A 5,303-nucleotide genomic window follows, 5' to 3' on the forward strand; every position below is an offset into this window, starting at 1 on the left:
CTTAGAAGGCAAAGAACCATGGCAAACTATGAGCCTCCAATGAGGCCCTTGAGTGAGCATTTCATTCCTACGATATATACTCCGGTTTCTTGTATTAAGTTGTCTGACATAGAGGCGGCTCAATATGAGATCAAATCTAATGTGATTCAAATACTACCATCTTTTTATGGACTTGCCAATGAAGAGCCTTATAAGCACTTAGATGAGTTTTTAGAGGTGTCATCCACGGTTAAAATTCAAAACCTCTCAGTTGATGCTTTAAAGTTACTTCTTTTCCCATTCTCCCTTAAAGATAAAGCTAAGCATTGGCTTCATTTTTTGGACAATGTTAAAATTTCCACTTGGGTAGAAATGCAGCAGGAGTTCCTTAAAAAGTTCTTCCCCATTGGCCGTACCAATAGCATTAGGAGAGCGATAACGAGTTTCTCCCAACAAGAAGGAGGACAATTTCATGAGGCTTGGGAAAGACTAAAAGAATTACTTAGAAAGTGCCCCCACCATGCTATTCCTAAATGGCAATTGGTTCAACGCTTTTATGATGGCCTTAGAGACCGACATAGGCAAATGGTTGATTCTTCTTGTGGTGGGACTTTCATGCACAAGAATGAGAATGGGGCATGGGAACTTTTTGAGACCCTTAGTGAAAACTCCCAACACCATGCTTTTGTAGCTAGGACTGAGATTCCATCCATTGGGCAACCAAAGAGGACTGGTCTCTATGAGATCAATCCTACCATTGAGATGAGCACTAAGGTTGACTTGCTATCAAATAAATTGGACCATCTCTTATCATTAGGACAACAAACCCCATCTCCACTTCCTACAAGTTTCTCTCCACCTAATCAGATTAAAGCATGTGCTTTATGTTCTAGCCTATCCCATCATGTCACTGATTGTTGTTTGGCTATACAATACCTTGAGTTTGTTAAGGAGCATGCACATTTGGCCCAAGGAGTCTCTAAATTGGGCAATGATCCATATTCCAATACCTACAACCCATGATGGCGAAACCACCCCAATTTTTCATGGCGAAACTCAATGCCCAATCCCTCTAATCAAATACCTTATAGGCTATCTCCATTTAATATGCACCAAAATGCCTATCGGAATGAGCAACCATCATCTCCACAACCCTCACATAACTCATCATTTGAGGATAAGGTATTAAAAGCACTTAGTGAATTAGAGCAAAACACTCAATTGTTGCATTCCTATTCTCAGTCCATTAACAAATTGGAAACCCAACTTGGTCAACTAGCTGATGTCATCAGTAGGAGGGAGGTTGGTCAGTTACCTAGTCAACCAATAGGTAACCCTAATCATCAAATTGGGTCTAGGAAAGAACAAGTCCAAGTAGTCTCTATTGTGACATGTAGTGGGAAGGAATATTATGCACCTTTGCCTACTCCCAAGCCATTGCCCATTGATCTTGAGAGTCGAGAGGAGGTTGATTTGACCCATGAGACTGGCGATGATGCACACAAACCTAGTAAAGAAACACCACCTGTGAGTATTCCCCATCAATTTCCTCGTAAGGGGTTGCACATTCCGATTGTAGAGGGTCCTACTCCTAAATCTTACACTCCCAAAGCCCCCTTCCCTGAAGCTCTTGAGTCCTCAATTCCAGATTCTAGAAAGAATGCTAAGATGCAAAAGATGATTGATTTATTCCAACAAGTTCGTATCAATCTCCCACTATTAGATGCTATCAAGCAAGTCCCAGCTTATGCTAAGTTTCTAAAAGATTTGTGCACCCAAAAGCGTAAGTTGAAGACTCAAACACCTGAAACTGTGCACCTAACTAAACAAGTCAGCTCTGTAATCTCCAACCAACTGCCCCCTAAACTTAAAGATCTAGGTACACCTTTAATTTCATGTGTCATTGGAGATTTATCCATAAGCAAAGCATTGCTTGATTTGGGAGCCAGTGTGAATATTTTACCCGGTTCAGTTTATGATAGGTTTGGTTTAGGAGATTTGAAATCCACTAATGTGAGTCTACAATTGGTAGACCGCTCAATCAAACAACCCCGTGGGCTACTTGAAAACATTTTGGTAAAGGTTGAGGATCTATATTTTCCTGTTGATTTTTTTATCCTAGATATGGACCATACAACTACCAATAAGTTACCACCAGTCATTCTTGGACAATCCTTTTTTAGCCACTGCGAATGCTTGCATCAATTGTAGATTGGGAGTCATGGACATATCATTTGGCAATAAGAAACATAAAGTCAACATCTTCAATGCATCCTTAAGCTCAAATAGGGATGAAGAGTGCTTTGCGATTAAGTTTATTGATGAGGTAGTAGCTGATTATACTCCAAACATGTTTATCGATGATCCCCTGCAGTATTACTTGCCATTTGTGAAATCTAACATAAATATTGAGGAAGTCAATACATTGTTGGACTTTTCCACTTCTTTGGAGCAGTCACCATTCACATTTAGATTTGAACCTCCACCTCCATTGGCTGCATCTCACTGAGTCTGGCTGAAGACTCTAAACTTAGCGCTTTATTGGAGGCAAACCATTTGTTTAGATGTTATTTCTTGTTCTTTTTCTTCTCTTTTCTTTGTTTGTTGTTAGGTTTTACTGTTGCGTGCGCTATCATGATTTCAAACATCGGGTACACTCTTTCCTCTATTTGCTTCTATCATGTTTTTTTTTTATATATCTTGCATGCACTGAGGTCATTGCATAATTTAAGTGGGGGGGGGTGTCAACTCGAGTAAGACTTGTTGATAGCTGGTAGAACATTGTCACAAAGATAAAAAGTGCCCAATTTTTCTGGCTTTTGTAAGATAAATGTTTTAATTCCTTGCTTGGATACAAAATGAGAGTTTAAGTGTTTTAGAAATCCCATCTGATGTAATGAGCACCCTCTTGAGAGAATAGTAATGGATTTTACATTTTGAGACCGAGGTTGAATCAGAAAATAGGAACTCCAGGTAGTCCAAAAGGTTTGACCATCTAGTTATCTTGTATTGCCTTGTGCTTATGGTGACAAGTTGAGACCTATTTTAGACAATTTAAATGTGAAGTGAATTGAAGTATAATGTGAAAAAAAAAAATCTATTGAAGTTTAACGTTTAGACCTCCTTCTTAGTAACTGGGTCTCGGTGTCACCAACATCGTGCCTCGCGTCAAACAGTTGGGGTGTCTATGGTCCAATCTTGGCCTATAGCCTAGTTGGCTTGAGTAAGTAAGTTCGAGGGGTATTCTACACCTAGTCCCTTAAGGCCATCTGGCTTGAGAACGGCTAATCCAACACTCGTTACATAGGCCATCTAGAAAGCTTAAGAGGCAAGACATTGCACGGACTAGAACTGTGAGCATTAAAGAAAGAAGTGAATTAATGTGCTTATAAAGGTGAAATGTCTAAGAAGGTCAATATTGCTTAGATCTTGAGTTCTTGGCATTATTTGGTACCTAGTTTGTCTTATCTGAGGGTGAACTGGTAGACTGAAGATAAGAGGAGACTTTTCGATTGAATTGTTTTCCTAGAGCTAGACTCAAGAGAGGGTGTAAAGAGCTTAAGTGTGGGGGTGCCTATATTCCCTTCAATCTTTAATGGAGTGTCTTTGTCTTGGAATCTATCTTTTTACTCTTACTATTGCCAGAATAATTAGAAGTGCACTTAAGAATTTTGTATGTATATTCTCTGCAAACACTCACAAGACACAACTCGTCCACTAGGGTAACCTAGGGGTTTAAAGGCTTGTTGCACATGCTAAGTGCAATCGTGATTCCTACGAAAGTGAGTTAGGTTTTTCTTTCTTTATTTTCTGTAGTACTTTTATTGTTTCATTTTGCTCGAGGACTAACAAACACTCAAGTGTGGGGGTATTTGATAAGCATTCATTTACCATTATTTATTTGATTTAATTCCCCATACTTATTTAATTCAAGAGAGCTAATTGAGTATTTTTGTGTATTTTTCAGGAATAAGGTGATTTTGGATATTAGAGAATATGGAGTAAAGTTGGCTAATATATTAGATATTGGTGGATTTTAAATCATGGCATTCAATCTTGCTGCCCAAGAAATCATGAAAAGTGAGATCTTAGCCAAATTGGAAACAGGTGGAGGTCTAAGGAACAAAATTGGTAATAAATCTGAAAATCGGGTAAACAGACCTACCTTCAGTATTTTGGGCATATCTCTCTTGTATGAGCTTGGATTGCAGTGATTCAAGATTCTATGGAACGATATTGAAAATATATACAACTTTCCTGTTTTGAGTTTTTCCAAAATCCGAAAGAATAAAGGTCAAAGCGACGGGTAAAGAGAGGGGATTCATTGTGTGCGGGAGACATAAAAGAGAAGCCAGCCACAGAGAAAGGAAGAAGACGGCGAATGCGGCTCTCATCTCTCATTGCTGAAGAAGAAGACCACATCTCTCTCTCTCTCTCTCTCTCTCTCTCTCTCTCTTCTCTCTCTCTCTCTCTCTCTCCCCCTATGTTTCATCTTTATTTTTCTTATGAACTTTGTGATAATGAGTAGCTAGTCCTTTTCTTTGGGATGTAGATGAAACATGCTTATTTCATTAATTTGATAGTTCTATATCTTCTAGTTGTTTGTGTTTGAGTTTGGCCAAAGATGTTCTACAGCTCAGCAAACTAAGCATGCCAAGCTTCCGCGAAGGAAGATAGTCTTGCAAAGATAGGGCATACCTAGGAAGACCATCCCTAATTTGCTTTGAAGTGTAGAGTTATATTGGTTAGGGAAAAGCATTGGGGATTCGAAATCCCAAAGATCTTCACGTATTCATAGTTAACGTTTTTACATTAATTATTAGATTTAGTTTTATTGAATTCAATCTTAGTGACTTAGCCTTTTAGTTCCCCATAGTTCGACCCCGTACTTTCTGCTTGCCAAATTAGTATAGGATTTTATTTTTGATTGGTTAGCGACACGATCATACACAGATTGCTTGGTCTACTACCTTGGTCGACCCAAGCGACCAAGGTGTCCTGTGACAGCAAGTTTGCCCCATTTGATCGCGTTTCGTCTCCAATCCCTTAGGGTTTGTTCCTTATGTTCAATACTTGTTTGTTTAGGATTTCTTTGGTGATTTTGGACCTACCCTTTGATCTTTTCTTCGGAGTTTACAAATCGAGATTAAGGTTAATACGTTCACTCACAATTGACAGAATTTTATTCTTTACATTGTTAGAACTTGTATGCATGTGTTAACTATTGTCTTAGGACTTTTCTATATTTGTTGTACTTCTGTAATTTCAGAAAATCTTCATTACATTAACTTGCATACTTGTATGAATTTGATTGATTCTATTGT

At 38.6% G+C, this 5,303-nt stretch overlaps 1 non-coding gene across 1 annotated transcript; it reads right to left on the bottom strand.

The window, feature by feature from the left end:
* Positions 1–399: 399 nt before the first annotated feature.
* Positions 400–506, bottom strand: LOC149022430 (small nucleolar RNA R71). Its single transcript, XR_016172631.1, has one exon. It is a non-coding gene; the product is annotated as a small nucleolar RNA R71 (small nucleolar RNA).
* Between the last annotated feature and the right edge of the window lie 4,797 nt (positions 507–5,303).

Source organism: Hakea prostrata, chromosome 3 (genome assembly GCF_041222555.1).
Source record: "Hakea prostrata isolate BN-2017 chromosome 3, UWA_Hpros_2, whole genome shotgun sequence".
Classification (NCBI taxonomy): domain Eukaryota; kingdom Viridiplantae; phylum Streptophyta; class Magnoliopsida; order Proteales; family Proteaceae; genus Hakea; species Hakea prostrata.